Genomic DNA, 18,714 nt, shown 5'->3' with positions numbered 1-18,714 from the left:
ACTTACAACCAAATAATACGCGATGAAAGTTTTCAAAATGGCTCAAGTCACCATTGTAAGATTCAACTAAAAAAAAGATAAATATGAGGCGGGAAATGCAAGGATTTGGGAATGGAATGATAGTTATAGTCTGTCAGAGATTAAAAACACTACAGCATCCTACTTATGAACAAGTTTTTGGTAGGATACAAGATCCAAGGAACAACAATCATGGAAGAAAAGCCTATTCCTCACCAGCAAGGTAGTTAATCTTCTCTCAGAGATCATTTAGTTTCTTTGAAACCTGTAAACATCGATAGAGGAAATGTTTTGGTGGGCGAAATTGTGTTAAAAATATGCTCCAAAGGACAATATATCCAAGGAAGCACCTCTGGAAGGGAGCACCCTCCGGCTCCAATTCCATCATTTCAGTGCCATTGACCTCAGCCATCTCCTTCACAAAAGCACATGAACAAACAGAAAGTTGTCCAACAATACCAGATAGCATCTTAAGAGGTGATATTCAATCTCAGTCTTATAACAAAGAGAGGATCAAGAACTAATGAACAAATTCCAAAATAATATCATAGAACCCTACCAGGCTTACTCATTAGCTAACCAATTGGGATTTACGAAGACTACATTGCTGTAGATTTAGTCGACAAGTATTCTGAAAGTACTTAATAATCCTAATTACACATGTCAAACCCCAATATCCAAACAAAAGCCTGCAATTATCATCTGTTATCTAAACTAAATTGGCAATGATACTTAAACTAATTGGCCTAATAGTCTGCAAGAAGCTTAATCAACTAGTTGCTTGATAACACACTCAAGCCACATACCTTCACCGGCAAACCAAGATCAGAGGAATCACATAACCATTCATTCTAAGGCAGCCATAACCTTGTGAACTTTCTTTTAACACCTAATGAAAGTTTGCGGGGAACATACTTGCTAATTATTGGAATTATTATTTGAAGATCATGTCTGAAAATTAGAGAGATGATGCACTAGGTAGCTGATGATGTGGATGACTGGCAGAAGACTTCGCGGGGGAGAGAAAGATGATGAACTGGAATAGGAAAAGAGAAATATGATAAGGGATAATTAAAATAGAATTTAATAAAGAACTTAAGGAAATAATTTTTTAAGTAAAAAAATTTGATTCTTTTCCTGAATTTGATACTTTTTCTGAATTTATATTTCCCACTTAATTTATATCTCCTCCTTAATTTATATCTCCCCGTTAAGTTAAAACTAAGGTTTGGGTATGTTAAAGTTTACAACCTTGACACATTTTTGTATTGAAATGTTTTAGGGGATTTAGTAATATTTATATTATTTATATATCCTTGGTATAATTGTTCATTTAAGTTTGATTAATCAATTATTCTAAAATAATTGACTTTAGATTCAGGTGTAATAAATTAAACTTTAGTTTAACGTTAGTAGTAATTTGAAGTTAAATTTATTAAAATAATTAAACAAAGTTAAGTAAGCTACAATTTAAGTCAATCTTTAATTATGTTTTAATTAAAATAGTTAAAATTTTCATTAATATTTTAATGTAAGTCAAGGTTGATTAAAAAGAATTTAGAATCAATTTAATGTTTTTAATTAGGTTAAATCTAATTCCTAATCAAGTCAACCTTAGTTCTCAAATAAGGTTAGACTTAAACAATTAAGTTTTAGTTATTTACTTATTAATTAATTAATTAAATTTAAAGTTTAAATTTTGAGTGATTTAATCATTCCATAAAATATCTAACTTTTAAATTATTATTATTATTATTTTAAAAATATTAAAATAATTTTAAAGAAATTTAAGATGATTTAAAGTAATAATAAAAGGATTTAAATTTAAGTTTTAATTAACTTAAGTGTCTTAGTTTTAAAATGATTTTTAAAGAATTTTTAAAATGATTTTTAAAATGAATTTTAAAGAATTTTTAAAATAATTTTTATAAGAATTTTAAAAAAAATATTTTTAAAGTTTTTAAAAGAATTTTTAAAATAATTTTTAAAGAGTTTTTCAAAGATTTTTAAGTGAATTTTTAAAAGTAATTTTAAAATGAATTTTTAAAGAATTTTTAAAATAATTTTAAAAAGATTTTAAAAGAATTTTTAAATAATTATTAAAATGATTTTTAAAAGAATTTTTTTTAAAAATTTTAAAGAATTTTTAAAATGATTTTTTAAAAAAATTTAAAAAAATTTTAAAAAAAATTTTAAAATGCTTTTTAAAATGATTTTAAAAAATTTTTAAATGATTTTTAAAAAAAATTTAAAATGATTTTTAAAAAAAATTTAAAATGATTTTTAAAGAATTTTTTAAATGATTTAAAAGAATTTTTAAAATGATTTTTAAAGAATTTTTAAAATGATTTTTGAAGAATTTTTAAAATATTTTTTAAAAGAATTTTTAAAGTGATTTTTTAAACTTTTTTTTTAAAACTGATTTGAAATTTTTTTTAAAAATATTTTTAAAGTTTTTAAAAGAATTTATAAAATAATTTTTAAATTTTTTTTCAAATATTTTTAAAATGAATTTTTAGAGAAGTTTTAAAATGATTTTTAAAAGAAGTTTTTAAAAGAATTTTTAAAATGATTTTTAAAAGAAGTTTTTAAAATAAATTTAAAAAGGATTTTTAAATAATTTTTTAAAAAGATTTAAAGATAATTTTTTAAGAATTATTTTTAATTTTAATTTTAATTTTAATTTTAATTTTAATTTCAATTTCAATTTTAGTTTAATTTAATTTAATTTAAATTTTATATCTTTTGTCATCTCATCCGATCTAAATTTTCAATTAGAGAATCCTATAATTTTGTGAGATGAGTTGGATTCAATTTTTAGGGTTTGGTTTAATTTTGTGTTAGATTCAGGTTTAGCTTTGGGCTCAACAAACAAGTATTTTTTGGATAAACTTCTGGGCTATGATGAGTCACCTGGACATCATTAGAGTAACCATGCCTTCGAGGTTTTCCAAATATTCCTATCCACTGAACTTAGTACAAAACCTTGGTCTAACTAGTTAGGATCCGTAGGGGGTAGCTTCAGTTAGTTCCACTTAGCCAAATGCACCAGGTCAAAGTCATATCTTCCTAGACATGCATAGACTAAGCTTCTCTAATCTACTATCATCCAAAACTTCACTAGTACCGTAGGTCAAGTTAAACTTTGTCCCTTTTTATTCTAATCCTAATTATCTTACCGGGTAGATTACTTTTGGTTACCCTATCGGGTAGATTATTTTTGAAGGTGTCAATTAGTTTAGAGCATCTCCCTAAATTATTGATTTTATTTTTATATTTTTATTTAATTTGTAATTTAAATTTAAGTTTTTAATTTTGAATTAATTAGATGAGTCAAATTGCCCTTCTTTAAAAGAGTGTATTTAAAGTTTAAATTTTCATTCAATTTTAATTTTATTAAGTTAATTGAATTATCTTTCTTTAATCGCTTATTTTTAAAGTTTAAGTTTTTATTAATTTTTAAATTTGAATTAATTAAATTGTTTGAATAATATTTATTTAAAGGTTTATCTTTTAACTTTTTATTAATTGTTAATTTTGAATTTTTTAAATCATTTTTGTTTAATATGTTATCTTTAATATTTAATTTTAAGTTTGTTAAATTTAGTTTTGATTTTATCTAAGTGTTTGATTTTATCCTTGGTGCTCACTTGACTACCAGGATTCATAAACTCTTATACTTATCCTGGAGGTTTAGAGTTCGAATCCTGGGGAAGACAAAAATCCACTGGCCAGGGGTGAGAAGATCTTATGAGTAACAGCACGGCCGGGGGGCCGTCTTGGGGCGTCCAATGGGGCCGAGAGGCCAGGTCGTTACAAGGCGCTCACTTGGCTACCAGGATTCATAAACTCTAGTACTTAGCATGGAGGTCTAGAGTTCAAATCCTGGGGAAGACAAAAATCCACTGGCCAGGGGTGGGAAGATCTAGTGAGTAACGGTACGGCTGAGGGGCCGCCTTGGGGCGTCCAATTGGGCCGCCTTGGGATTTTCTTCGCCTTTTAAGCTGATAGGATCAGTAGAATTTATTAGATAAATCTTATGTTTAAAATTTAATTTTTTATTAATTAAATTATCTTGGTTTTGGATAGCATTTTCTAGACTGATTTTATCTAGATTATTAAATACTTTATTAAGGTATTTATTAGTTTTATCCATTTTCCCATTTTTAATTTTTAAATTCGAATTTATTTTAATGTTTGACTTACTTATCTCTAAATGTTGACTTAATTTTAAATTTTCTGAAGTAACTAAATTTTTTAAATTGATTGGGTCATTGTTCTGTTTGACCAAGTCAAGGTTGATGTCAAATTGATCAGAGTCTTGATTGACTTGATCAGAATCTAGATTATTTTGTGATATTGAATTTAAATCATATAGATCTAGATTATCATGCATCATACTTGGGATAATTTCATACTTATCTGAGACATCATGCAGATTATTTAACCTACTATTGATAGAGGTATTTGATAATTATACTAACCTTAAGCGCATCCCCTAATTCAGTAGGTTTTTCTGTTGGGTCTGACTCGAGTCTGGATTCGATTTCGACTTGATCGTCTAACTCCAATGGCTCCTCATGAAGTTTGGTCAGGTAGGTCCAAAACTCGTGGGCATCCTTGACCTCCCCTATCTTGCAAGTAACTTCGTTAGGTAATAAATCTGAAACTAACTTTATTACCTTTTTGGTTTGCTTCTGAGTTTTGTGTTGGTCTTCTCAGTGTCATGCGACCATCGAGGTCGTTCATAAGAATAAAGGTTTCCATCTGCATCCTCCACTGATTGAATTCATGTCTCTTGTACATCTCATATGGAGGTGATTCGTGGATGCTCCGTCCTTCTAGAAGAGACATTGGTCTTGCACACAAGGAAACAAACAAAAAAAAATCCCAAGACTTGGTCTTAGATTAGCAGTGCTGGAGAAACAATATAATATTTCACTAATTAAAATAATAATAAAATATTAATAAAAAAATATTATTTCAAATTTTGATATTTTATTAAAAAAATATTAAAATATTATTTCAAATAAATGCGATATTTTATTAATATTAACCAACAGTGAAAAAATGAAAATTAATTTTTCAAAAATATTTTAAGAATAAACTATATCTAATTTTTCTTTAAAAATACCCCCCTTTGGCTGATTGGTGGTTGCACCAAATCAGAGCGGTACCTGCTCTGATACCACTTGTTGGATCGAGAATTCGCTAGAGGGGGGGGTGAATAGCGATAAAAAATTTATTGAGTTACACAACAGAAAAATCAAAAGACAACAATGCTAACAAGATTCGTTTTACTTGGTTCAGAGCCTTTGTTGACTCCTACTCCAAGGTCTGCACTCATCGAGTGCTTTCGTTGGCCAATTCACTAGCAATTCGAAAAGATGTTTCACAATTGAATTACAGGAAATGCTAAAAGAAATTTCGACAATAATAAGGAAAAGAAGAAGAAATAAGACACTTTGTCGGAGTAGCCTCGCGGTGTCGCAGGAGCACAACAGAGCACTTGATAGAAGATCTTGTTGTTGTTTTTCTGCTCCAGCCTTCACCCTCCTTATATAGGAGGTTCGGGGCGCCTGGATCCCTTCGGGGAGCCTTGAATGTGACGTAGCCGAGCCAATCAGCCAACTCCATGTGTCAATGCAGCGATAGGGATGAAACTTGCCTCCGGGCACTCGGACCCTTGTCTTCCAGCAATTTCCTTCCTGTAAGAAAACGGCAGTCCGAGGCAATTATATATCCTGCAAAACAGAAGTATTAGCACAGTTTATGATCAAATAAAATATTAATTAGATTCCATCTCATCGAGACCGGAATCTAATCAAGATCTCAACTTAGAGTTCTGAAATGATTCTAAGTTGGATCGGCGCCTAAATTCCCTTCCCGGGAAGGCGTCCTCACAGTTACTCCCCTCCAGTTACTTAACTCAACTTACCTGCCAGAAGCCCGGTCAGCCCGTCGACCCGTCTGGATTTCGTGCTAGACGTCCAGTCAGCCCTTCAACCCGTCTGGAGTTCGTGCCAACTATCTGGTCGGCCCGTCGACCTAGTTGGGCTTTGTGTCAGCTATCTGGTCGATCTGTCAACCTAGTTGGGTTTTGTGCCAGACATCCGGTCAGCTCGTCGACCTGTCTGGACTTCTCCTACACACTTGATCAAAGTGTTTAGAACACAAATGAAACTAACTTAACCTACTTTTTCATTCATCAAAACTTAAGTTAGACCGTTAGTGCTAACCGCACCAACAATCGCTTCCTCTCCAGATTGGGAGAGGAGAAGCTTAATTTCCTGGATCGTGACATGAAAGGACAGAGGGGGATGTTGGGCGTCATCTTCTCTTACGATCGTCACCGATCTTCCACCACATATCCTTCTTCCACAGCACATCAAATCCTAGGTTTCAACAGCAGTAATTCAGCACTTTCAGATCTGGATTGGTTTACTTCTATGTTGATTGTTTTTTTTTTCCTCTGATGTGTTGCTTGATTTCAATTGATTGTTGATGAATTGTTCACTTCCAAAAACCAAACCCCCCGTTTTTATATCAAAGCCCCCCTAAGCAATAACATACGATCTTAAGTTTATCACTTACTATTACATTCATTGGGAGATGACCTGAGTCATCTCTACACTACCTTAGTGTTGAGGGGTTCAGTGACTTTAATTATAATTTGATAAGCTCCCGTAGTACGACACTCGAGCTCATATCATCTATAGAACTATGGAGAAGGCCAATTTGGCTACATCGTTTGCTGTTTGATTTTTTGGCCGGGGAATCTTTTATATAACTACCTTCTAAAATTTGACTTGTAGCTTTTCAAATGTCTCTACATAGAGTTTGAGCCGTTTATTATTAATTTTGAAATTTTCTGATAATTGTTGAGCACCACTCACTTGGTTACCAGGATTCATAAACTCTAGTACTTAGCCTGGAGGTCTAGAGTTCGAATTCTGGGGAAGGCAAAAATCCACTGGCCAGGGGTGGGAAGACCTAGTGAGTAACGGCACGGCCGAGGGTTGTCGGTCGACGACATAAGGGGTCACCAGTTTGGGCCGCCCGTTGGGCCGCCCAAGGGACCGCCAAATGGGCCGCCCAAGGGGCCGAGGGGTCGGGTCGTTATAACGCGTCCTCACAGTCACTCCCCTCCAGTGACTTATCTTTACTTACCTGCCAGACGTTCGGTCAGCCCTTCGACCCGTCTGGACTTCGTGCCAGCTATCCGGTCAGCCCGTCGACCTAGCTGGATTTCGTGCCAAACGTCCGGTCAGCCCGTCGACCCGTTTGGACTTCGTGCTAGCTATCCGGTCGGGCCGTCGATCTAGCTGGGCTTCGTGCCAGACATCCGGTCAGCTCGTCGACCTGTCTGGGCTTCTCCTGCACACTCGGTCAGAGTGTTAGATCAACAACAAAACTAACTTAACCTATTTTGTCATTCATCAAAACTTGGGTTAGACCATTAGTGCTAACCACACCAACAATCTTCCCCTTTTTGATAGAATGACAACTTGATTAAGTTAGTGTTAAATGCAAGTTAAAACAAGCATTAACAGGTTTTAAGTTAGTTTGTATTTTCAATTAGTTTTAGCTAACTTAACCACCTAACCCTCCCCCTTTGACATTCATCAAACACAAACATATTATAAATATAGAAAATTGCAATAAAGAATATGAACAATTGCAAAAAATAAATCAGATTGACTTGGGGGAGTTAATAATTAAAGATTTTACTTTTAAATAGCATTTGTTAACCTTTTCAAAATAGCTAAGTTATGAAAAATAGATAATTTTTACAATCATAAATTTGTAAAAGCTAATTTTCAAGTTAAAGCTAACTTCAAAAGAGGTCAATTTTCAAATGTAAGTATATAAGTCCCAATTTAATTTTCAAAATAAGTTTGAACTTGAAACATTTTTAACCATAAATTTTATAAAAGTAATTTTATAAGAGTAAGATTTTAAAAAGACAGGTCAGATTTAAAATCTAGTTCTTCAGAGTTAAGTTTGTGAAATCTAATTTGCAAAATTAAGTTTTTATTTTCTTAAATTAATTTTCAATATTTAATTTTGAACAATCATAGTTTTAAAACTAAGTTTGTAAAATTCGATTTTCAAAACCAGTTTTCAAACCAGGTTTATAACATACAAATTTAAAAAAAAGTTAATATAAAACTTGGTTTTACAACGGTTAGTTTTCTAAAACGTTTTTAGAAAAATATTTCCCAAAACTTAATTTCAAAAATATTTTTAATAAAAGATTGATGTGAAAATAATTTTTGCTCCCCCTTGAACCTGATATTATTAAAATAAAGCTTTTGAAAATATTTGCTAAGAATATTTAATATAAGATTTTTAAAGTAATTTTTTTTTGAAAAACTAAATTAAGGTAGAATTTTCTAAAGAGATTTTAAAGAGAAAATTTTAAAAAAATAACACTTAAGGAGATAAAAAATAAACCTCCCCCTGAATTTGATATTCCTTTAATTTATTACTCTCTCTTAATCCAATGCTAAGATTTGGGTGTGTTGACTTTCAAAGCCCTAACACATTTTTCTACCTAAGTATTCTAGGGGATTTGGTAACACTTATATTATTTACATAATTATCTCTGTATCTTTGGTATAATTGTTTATTTGAATTTGATTAATCAATAATTAATTTTAGATTCAGGTGCTTAAGCTTCAATTTAAGGTTAAATAAGATAAGATTTTATTAATTCAATAACAGTTAACCATTATCAATAATTTAGTGATTAATTTTTACTTGATTTACTAATTTAATACTTAGTAAAATAATTTAAATTTCGTATTAATTGATTGAGTTGGTCAATGAAAGTGTTAGTTATAATTATTTTTTTTTACTTTCTTTTAAGTCTTAAATGAATTTAAAAGAATTTATTTTTAAGGGATTTCTAAGAAGATTTCTAAAATATGTTTGAAAGGATTTTAAAATGATTTTTATAATATGTTTAATTCAGTTTTGATTTTATATTTAAATTAATATTAGTGGTTAATTTAAGTTTAAATTAAATTTTTAAATTTTAATTGTAATTTCAATATAAAGTTTTAATTTAAGTTTTAATTTTCAGTTAAGTTAAATTAAGTTTAAAAATAATTTTAAGGTTAAAAAAATATTTAAGGTTGAAAATAAGTTTAAAGTCTAAATAAAAATTTTTAAAGATAAAATAATTTAATTATTTTTTTTAGGTTAACAGAATTTTATTAAAGTGAAAAAAGAATATTTAAAAGAATATTTTTTAAAAAATGATTTATAAAAGAGTTTTTTTAATAATTTATAAAAGAATTTTTTAAATGATTTTAAAATGATTTTTTAAATAATTTTTAAAAGATTTTTCAAATGATTTTTTTTTTAAAATAATTTTTAAAATAAATTTTTAAATAATTTTTAAAAATATTTTAAAATATTTTTTAAAATATTTTCACAATGATTTTTTAAATAATTTTCTGAAAGATTTTTAAAATGATTTTTTAAATAATTTTTAAAGGATTTTTTAAATGATTTTTTAAAATACTTTTTTGAAAGATTTTAAAAATTATTTTTAAATAATTTTTCGAAATATTTTTAAAATGATTTTAAAAAAATTTTTAAAAGATTTTTAAAATGATTTTTAAAATAAATTTTTTTTTTAAAAAAAAAATGATTTTTAAAATGATTTTTAAGATGATTTTTAAAATAATTTTTACAAGAATTTTTTTAAAAGATTTTCACAATGATTTTTTAAATAATTTTTTGAAAGATTTTTAAAATAAATTTTTAAATACTTTTTTGAAAAATTATTAAAATTATTTTTTAATTAATTTTTTGAAATATTTTTAAAATGATTTAAAAAAAATTTTTAAAAATGATTTTAAAAATTTTTTAAAATGAGTTTTAAAATGATTTTTAAAATAATTTTTAAAAGTTTTTTTTTAAAAAATGATTTTTAAAATGATTTTTTTAATGATTTTTAAGATGAATTTTAAAATAATTTTTAAAATAATTTTAAAATAAAATTTAAAATATTTTTATATGATTTTTAAATAATTTTAAAAATATTTTTAAAATGATTTTTAAAAGAATTTTTAATGTGATTTTTTAAATAATTTTTAAAAGTTTTTTAAAATGATTTTTAAAATATTTTAAAATTGATTTTTTAAAAATTTTTTAAAAGAATATTAAAATGATATTTTAAATAATTTTTAAAATATTTTTAAAATGATTTTGTAAATAATTTTAAAAATGTTTTTAAAATAATTTTAAAAGAATTTTTAAAATGATTTTTATATAATTTTTAAAAGAATTTTTAAAATGATTTTAAAATAATTTTTAAAGGATTTTTCAAATGATTTTAAAATAATTTTTAAAATTATTTTTAAATGATTTGTAAATAATTTTTTAAAAAAATTTAAAATGTTTTTTACATGATTTTTAAAAGATTTTTCAAATGATTTTTTAAATAATTTTTAAAAGAAGTTTTAAAAGGTTTTTAAAATAATTTTTAAAGGAAGTTTTAAAAGATTTTTAAATTGATTTTTTTATATAATTTTTAAAAGAAGTTTTAAAAGATTTTTAAAATAATTTTTTTGTTAGTTAACTTGTGGAGCAGTATGGGCTAATGAAGGATGGGGATCGTATTGGAGTTGGGACCCCAAGGAAACTTGAGCATTTATTACTTGGATCATATTCATAATTTATTTACATACTAGAACTAGTACAAATCAAAGTTTGTAGAGTACAAATTCGGCACTTGTGGCTTCTATGGGATTCCTTATAATTTGGATATGCTATTTTGGAATTAATTTATTATTTTATTTAAATTCCTTAGTCATCTCACCTAATCTAAATTATCAATCAGAGAATCCTATAGTTTTGTGTGATGAATTAGATTCCATTTTAGGGTTTGGTTTAACTTTGTGTTAGATGCAGGTTTAGCTTTGGGCTCAACCAATAGACATTCTTTGGATAAACCTCTGGGCTATGGTGAGTCACTTGGACATCATTAGAGTAACCATACCTTCGAAGTTTTTCAAATAGTCCTATCCATTGGACTTAGTACAAAATCTTGGTTTAATTGGTTAGGATCCATAAAGGGTAGGTTCGGTTAGTTCTGTTGGAGCAATCTAGGTACCCTAGGTTTTGATATTTGAGCAAAGGTTTAAGTTAGATTTATTGTTGTATTTGATATGCATTGTGAGTGTGCAGGATACAGGTACAACAAGGAAAGTCCAAGGGTGAGTCTTGGCAATATAAGTCCAAGCATGTAGTCTTGGCAACGTAAGTCCAAGTGTGACTTGGCAATGGATGAAGTCCCGGAGGCGCGACCTCTTGGCAAAGGAAGACCCGACAACAATGACAAGGCCGATGGAAGCTCCAGAAGGTAAGACGTGAAGGATGGGGAGACATCCGAGGGACGCAAGGCTGATGGAGGAGGCTAGAAGGCTAGGTCTAGGTTGGTCGGGCGAGAACGAGTGCTGAGTGGATGTACTCGGGGTAAAATCCCAAAATTAGGGTTTACTGTAGCAGCACTGTAGCAGTGTTGTAGCGTTACTGTAGCAGTACTGTAGCAGTCGACTGGTGTAGTCGACTGGTAGCGAACAGAGGGTTGGTATCGAGCCGTTGGGCTGCAACGGTCGAATTTCCACGAAGGGCAGTCGACTAGTAGGCGGGGTTTTCTAACCCGTGACCTATATAACCAAGCATTGGAAGCTTGGTTGAAGTTGACGAAATTAGTGGTGGTTAACCCTAATTAGAGTCTCCTAGTGCCCAAGTGATCTAGCGTGCTTGTACAAGGTTGTGGCGAGGTTTCTCCACCCACAAGGAGCTACACGAGCTAGCCGGTTTTCCGGGGAGTCATCCACCGACGGATCGGGATCGTCCACCTTACGGACAGCCGTGGAGTAGGAGCTTCATCTACGAACCACGTTAAACAACGTGTCATTGGGTTTGCTTCTTGTTTATTGTTTTCTAGGGTTAGCTTTGCTTTTGTTTGTTAGTATTTTTGTTTCCGCTGTGCACTAACAAGCGTAGGAAGCGACGATTTGGGTGAGACGCTATTCACCCCCTCTAGCGAACGTCAATGTCCCAACAAGTGGTATCAGAGCCAGGTCGCTCTTCTACGGACTAACCGCCAAGAGAGCAAAAAGCTAGAGGAAGAAGAAGATGGAGTCCGAAGGACTGCTCGGATGGGATATCCGAATTCCACCTCCGTACGACAAAGAAGACTTTAATTATTGGAGGAAGCAGTTGGAGACATGGTTCCAAATGGATTGGAACCAATGGGTTGTCTTGAGTGACCCATTTGAAGCTCCTACGGACAAGAAGGGTAAACGCCTCCGACCTCGGCATTGGACCGAAAAGCAACGGGAGCAATCGGAGGCGGACAAAGAGGTAACGAGAATTTTACATAGTTTACTACCTTCTAATATTTTGTTGAGTGTAGGTGAAACCACAAATGCAAGTGATCTTTGGAAAAAGATCATTGCCTATCATGAAGACCCTACAAAAATCCAAGGAGTGGAAGAGCCCAAGGAGAAGGGTTCATTGGTCCAAGAAGAGAAGGACCAATCAAATGTTGACACGAGCTCAACATCCGAGAAGGAGAAGAAGATGAGGAGGTATCATCCACATCATCAAGGGAGGAAGAAGTGGAACCGTCCACATCTTCAAGTGAAGAGGAAGAAGAGCAATCCAAGGAAGAGGAGATCTTGGAAGCTCAACCCTCCACCTCAACTACCAAGAAGAGCACAAAGGACCACATCAAATGCTTTGAGTGTGGTAAGATGGGGCACTACAAGAGTAGGTGCCCTTCGCTCAAGAAGGTAAAGGAGGTAAACCCTAAACTCACTAAAGTTAATTTAGAAACTAATGTGAGTTGTAGGAAGAAGAATAAGAAGGAGAAGAAGCATATTAGGTGCTTTACATGTCGTGAGTGGGGTCACTACCACACAAAGTGCCCAAGGAGAGGAGAGCTCAAGAAATTGGTGCACTTGAAGAAGCGGGAGAAGAAGAGAGCTTCAAGGGTAAGGGTGGTAAACCCTAATTTGAATGCTAGTTCAAATTTAAATCGTTTTAATGCTAATTATAATGAAAGTAGGAAGCATGATGACACTAAGGGTAAATATATTCCTCCTCATGCTAGATTTATCGCACCTAAGGCTAGGAAGGTATATAACAATTTAGGCAATAACTTTAAGGATTATAGATATATGCTTATGTTGGTGCAACATCCCTCAGGTCAAGGTTGACCTGGTTGACCAAGCTTGAGTCTTGGTTTGGGTTTCGATGTTTGACAATGCAAGGTTGATTGAAGAAGAGTCAAGTAGGTCAAGGATGACCGGATACTTGACTGGGAAGTCCTAGTGAGTGAAGCTAGGCAGGAGGAAAATCCTGGTGAGTGAAGCCAGGTGAAAGACCTAGTGAGTGAAGCTAGGCAATTGGGAAGTCCTAGTGAGTGAAGCTAGGCAGGAGGAAAATCCTGGTGAGTGAAGCCAGGTGAAAGACCTAGTGAGTGAAGCTAGGCAATTGGAAAAGTCCTGGTGAGTGAAGCCAGGCAAGAGAAATCCAGATGGGTCAAGGTTGATCAGACATCTGGTCCTGGTGAGTGAAGCCAGGCAAGAGAAATCCAGATGGGTCAAGGTTGATCAGACATCTGGTGAGAGTCCAAGTAGGTCAAAGGGATTGACCGGATACTTGGCACGAGAAAGAAGAGTCCAAGTAGGTCAAAGGGATTGACCGGATACTTGGCACGAGAAAGAAAAGTCCAAGTAGGTCAGAGGGACTGACCGGATACTTGGCAAGAAGAGAAAAGTCCAAGTGGGTCAAAGGGATTGACCAGACACTTGGTGAGAGAGTCCTAGCTGGTCAAGGGTGACCGGATGCTAGGTCTTATGTACCAACAAGTCATGGTTGACTAGATGTTGGTTTAGGGGGCTTTGGACTTGGTTTTGGGCAAAAACCAAGGTTTGGATTGATCCGTGGATTGATCCAGCAGGTTTGGATTGATTCGTGGATTGATTCAGCAGGTTTGGATTGATCCGTGGATTGATCCAGCAGGTTTGGATCGATCCGTGGATCGATCCAGCAGATCTGGATCGATCAGTGGATCGATCCAGAAGATTTGGATCGATCCGCCGATCGATCCGGTGAGTCCCCGCGAACAGAACCCCTCTGGATCGATCCGTGGATCGATCCAGAGGTCCCAATCGATCAGTGGATCGATTGGGACGCTGCTGCTTCGCGCGATAAGCGCTGGATCGATCCGTGGATCGATCCAGGCATGTTTCCAGAGCACAGAGGCGCTCTGGATCGATCCGTGGATCGATCCAAAGCCTCCCCGATCGATTGGGAGCAATCCAATCGATTGGGATTCGACCGTTGGCGTCGTTTATAGCTGTTGGCGTGCGATTTCTTCAGCAGAACTTCACAGATTCATTCCAGATTCAACACAGCTCCTCCCCAGCACTCTCTAAGCTCCTCACCGCCAGTTCTTGAAGGTTCTTGGAGGTTCATCCAAGTCAAGAGGCGAGTTGCAACGAGAAGAAGAAGAAGCTAGGGTTTTTACTGCATTTCTTGTAAGCTTTTGCTTATTCTTTACTACCCTTTCTTCTTCTTGTACTGAGAGTCTTGTAGGGCTTCTCCGCCCTCGGTAGTTACCGAAAAGGAGTGTTTTCATAGTGGAGGGTGCGTGCGTGGTGTGGATCCTTGGATTAGTCATCTCCGTTGGAGGTGGATACCAAGTAAACTCCTAGTGTTAGCGTGTTTGTGTTTGTTTATGTATTTTCCGCTGCGCATTCTTGAAGAAACAAGCAACACCGAGCAACGAGCACGCGACGAGCTATTCACCCCCCCTCTAGCTACTTTTGGTCCTAACAAGTGGTATCAGAGCAAGGCCGCTCTTCACCGGAATCATCGCCGGAAGGGTCAAGCATATCAAGAAAAGCTAGAGGGTGAAGAAGTTGGAGCAAATTCTTCAAGTTCAAGACTTTATCAAGCTCAACTTCAAGATGCAATTCCAAGATGGACTTGGATTTGACACAAGGGTGGCTCCACCATACACTTCTACGAGTTTCGATTCTTGGAAATCAAGAATCGAAAATTTTCTTATGATGGAGATAGAGCAATGGTTTGCTCTAATGGAAGGCTTCAAGGCTCCAAGAAATTCAAAGGGCAAAGTTCTAAAGAAAAGCAAATGGAGCCCGGAGCAAGTCCAAAGGTGCGAGGCCAATGACAAAGTGACCAAGCTTTTGGTCAATTTATTGCCAAGCACCATCCTTTGCAAAATTGGAGAGTTTGAAGATGCAAAGGAGCTATGGAGCAAATTGGCCAAGCTTCATGAAGAGATCCCCTCCACTGTACAAGATCATGAAGAATCCAGAGAGGGTGACTCTTTGGAGCAAGACCAAGAGGAGGACTCCGAGGTTGAGAGATGCTCAACCTCCGAAGAAGAGGAAATCCAAGAAGCTTCATCCTCAAGGGAATGCAACGAAGGGAACAAGGAGGGAGCATACTCCTTGTTTCATGTTCAAGATGATGAAGCCTCCACCTCTAGGATTGAGGGGGAGCAATCCTTGGTGACGCCGGATCAAGAAGAAGGAGAAGCTTCTACATCCGGGTCAAGTGAAGAAGAAGAAGATGGTGCCACCTCCGAAATTCAAGAAATAGCAAATGGAGGAGCAAGTGCCATCCCTACACAAGAAGGTATAAATGTTTCAATTAAAAATAAAAATCATATAATATATTTTGAGTGTAGGAAAAGTGGGCACTACAAGAGCAAGTGTCCCAACTTGGCCAAGAAGAAGGGTCAAGTGACGCAAAAGGGCAAGGAGAAGCCCGAGGAGACCATTCCCGGAACAAAGAAGAGCAAGGAGCATATCATATGATTCTCTTGCAATCAAAATGGGCATTACCGGAGTCAATGCCTCAAGGGGAAGAAGATGGTCAAGGCTCAAGGAGGCATTAGTCAAGGGGGAGCCTCCAAGGTAAAGAAGAAGGTAACATTTATTGAGCCTACTCCTTTACATTATGGTAAAAAGCATGATAGTTCTAATTTTTATCATTTTAATGCGATTTACCATAAGAATAGGAAGCATGAGGGCTTTAAGGAAAAGCATGTGGCCCTACATGCCAAAACTACTACACCTAAGGCTAGGAATGTAGGTAAAAGTCTAGGCAAGAACTCTAAGAATTGTAGCTACAAGCCTAGAAACAAAAATGCTCATGGACTTAATGGAAAACCAAAAACTAAGGACTTAGTGATGGAAAATCAAGTCTTGAGGTCAAGACTTGATAAAATGGAAAAGACCCTAAGAAGGATGGAAAATATCCTATTAGGCCAAAATGAGCATAGCCTAGGTCTAGGAGCACAAAGGTCATCCAATGGTCATAGAGGTTTGGGATACAAACCCAAAGCTAAAAAGGATGTGCCTAGTTATCATAGGGTTTCATATAGCTATGGAACAAACCCTAAGTCTAGAGGTCAAGTCCAAGATACAAGGGAAGATATCCCTAGAAGTATCTTTGCAACCAAAGTGACTAAGACTTCTAAGAAGTCTAAGAAAGTCACTAACAAGGTCACAAGAGAGGCTATCCCTAGAGTTGACCTAGAAAATGTGACCAAGGCTTCTAAGAAGCTCAACAAGGTCATTAGGAAGGTATCTAGGGAAGTTATCCCTAGTGAGTACCTAGAGCATCCAAGGAGCACCAATAGGTGTTGGGTTCCTAGGAGCATCTTCTCTACCCCATAGATGGGTTAGAGAGTGTCAACTCCGATTAGAAGGGTAGTTAACCCAACTTTGAGGAAATTGACACTCAAGGAGCATTTTCAAGGTTTTTGTTAACCTTTGAAAATGAAATGGAATTATTATTTACTCCTTGAAAGAGTAAAATGTGCCTAATGGTGGAAAATTGATTTTATCTTAAAAAGGCATAAATTGGGAAAACCTAGAGAAATACCAAGTTGGGATTTTGGTATTCTCTTAGAAATTTTAAGGCACTCCGGGCCTTGATTTATGTGATTACTCTTGAGGAAAAATGGAATATGCCAACATTTGAGGATAAGCTTAATTTCAATTGACATAAATTAATCAAGAGAATTAGAAATGCCCATTTAGGTTTTGGCACTCTCTTGAAGCACTTTGGGCAATCTAGGGTTTAAGTTTTAGGATTAGCTAAGATTAACGATACTTAGATAGGTAATCTAGGTATATTTTATTTATGCTAAACCTTGCCATGATTGTTTGCTCATAATATGCCATGACATCATATTTTATCTTATTTGTATTTTGCATTCATGACTTATCATGAAAAATACAAAAATACCATGTCATGCCATACATACATCATGTAGTTATAGGAATCTTTCTTTTAAAAATTATTTCCTTTTGATGTATGCCATAACATAATCATGCATTAAGTTTAATTCCTTGTAAATTAAGGACAAATGACATTTAACATCACTTATTAACAAGTGACATCCTAGGTGGATGTTTAATATCTTTAAAATGCCTAGATAGATATGCATGATCCCTAGAATAGGTTAAAACCAAAATCTCACATCTCACAAGGACTATAAGGTGACTTGTATGTGTTTAAGTGCACATTAGATACAAGTGAGATGTTAGGAAGATGAACAAAACTCAAGATGTTGATTTAGTGCATTCTTCTGAGTTTTAGGTTCATCAAAACACATAGTTATGTGTTTTTCCATCATTGGGAAAGCTAATGTACAAGTCATGTGCATTAAGCCCAAGGAACATGGTGGGATATTGGTTTTGAAAATGTTTTTAAAATAATTTTGGAAAACCTTGGTGAAGGCTATCTTTTGATAGTAATCACCATTGAATAGTTAGACACAAACTTGAAGAAAACACTAAAGTTTTTGCAAGTTCTCAAGTTTGTGTAAATCTTTGAAAATATGATGTATTTTCATAGAAAACTATTTTTCCATGATAAATTATACCCTAAATAATGTCTACACAAAGTTTTACGATTTTTGGAATTTTGTAGAATTCTCTAGGGGTTTCTGAAATTGGCTGAAATTGAATTTCAGCAATTTCAGGCCTCCAATCGATCAGTGGATCGATTGGAGTGCCTCAATCGATCAGCCGATCGATTGAAAAGGCATTTCTCGCGAGCAGAAGCTCGCTGGATCGATCAGCCGATCGATCCAAGAAGACTGAAGGTTCAATCGATTGGAACCCAACTCCAATCGATCCAAGTTGCTGATTTTGGCTGGGAAAGCCTGATTTCAGCATCCTTAAACCTAATTTAGTCTAGATAACCTTTCCAAACCCCTAAAAATACATGTGTATACATAGAAAGGGTGTTTTCGTGTGAAAACAAGGATGGATTGGTTAAGGAAGGCTAAGTTGAAGTTTAGGTTGAGGTTTGTTTCAAATTTTGAATATTTGAACCTCAAAACTTCTAAAATTGGGTTTCCTAAAGTTTTGGGGATTCCAAGTCATTGTTGGTGCAATGACAGAAGTTACCACCATGTCTTTAGGGGGAGGGACTCTTTAAAGACATGAAAATTATTTTTCATGAACCTTGGAAGGTGGTCAACCTTCCGTTAAGAATATGCTCAAGGTTGAGCGTTTGAACTTTAATGGGGAGTGGATATCCTCATTGTTCAAGTGGCTTCAAATGGATAATGCTCAAGGATGGGCATTTGCCTACATTGGGGGAGAATGTAGGGTTAAG

The sequence above is a fragment of the Zingiber officinale genome, chromosome 9A (genome assembly GCF_018446385.1).
Source record: "Zingiber officinale cultivar Zhangliang chromosome 9A, Zo_v1.1, whole genome shotgun sequence".
Classification (NCBI taxonomy): Eukaryota; Viridiplantae; Streptophyta; class Magnoliopsida; order Zingiberales; family Zingiberaceae; genus Zingiber; species Zingiber officinale.
The sequence above is the reverse complement of the archived record's forward strand: the minus strand, read 5'-3'. Positions refer to the sequence as shown.